The sequence below is a fragment of the Crocuta crocuta genome, unplaced genomic scaffold (genome assembly GCF_008692635.1).
Source record: "Crocuta crocuta isolate KB4526 unplaced genomic scaffold, BGI_CrCroc_1.0 scaffold2088, whole genome shotgun sequence".
In the NCBI taxonomy this organism is placed as follows: domain Eukaryota; kingdom Metazoa; phylum Chordata; class Mammalia; order Carnivora; family Hyaenidae; genus Crocuta; species Crocuta crocuta.
The window spans coordinates 166,113-166,742 of record NW_027527892.1 but is presented as its reverse complement, the minus strand read 5'-3'; the positions used below and the strand labels follow the sequence as shown (position 1 = coordinate 166,742).

The following is a 630-nucleotide window of genomic DNA, read 5'->3' as shown; positions in this document are numbered from 1 at the left end:
AAGATGTAATTAGATGTAATTACTCAAATTTTTCCATGGAAATTTCCCAAGAAGATACTGGCTATGTCTGGAGATAATTTTTTTTTTCACAATTGGGAGGGAAGGGAAGATACCACCTACTAATTAGAGGCTGAAGTGTTGGTCAACATCCTATAGCGTATAATACAGCTCCTCAAAACAAGGAGTAGCCTAGTCTAAAATGTCAGTGGTGCGAAGGTTGAGAAATACAATTCTGGAAATAGGCTTCACAAGCCTCTAGGAAAATGCTAATCTGCAGTTGAAAAGCTATACATTTCAGCAATATAGTCTCATAAATCTGGTAACATTGATAAAGAATACCAGGTGGCTAAATGTAAATGGCAGTCTGTCAGACTCTATTATTTAAAAACAAAAAATCAGGACTATTCATTACATACGATAATGGACAAAATAGGTCAAAAATATCAAAATGGAAGAAACTGAACATCAGCCTTCTGAGTCCCAAATAAAACAAAACATATAAAACTAGTTTTATGTTCTATGAATTATGAGTTCCTAACTTAGTAATAAAATGTATACTCTTTATTTTTATTATTCCCAGGGATTTTTTTTTTTAACACATTCAAAACTATCATCTCTCTTTTAATAAGG

General features: G+C 32.2%; 1 protein-coding gene across 1 annotated transcript in view; it reads right to left on the bottom strand.

Annotated features, from left to right (window-relative positions):
• Window positions 1-630, bottom strand: part of LOC144245678 (ubiquitin carboxyl-terminal hydrolase 9X-like) — a 137,960-nt gene that overhangs the window by 62,177 nt on the left and 75,153 nt on the right.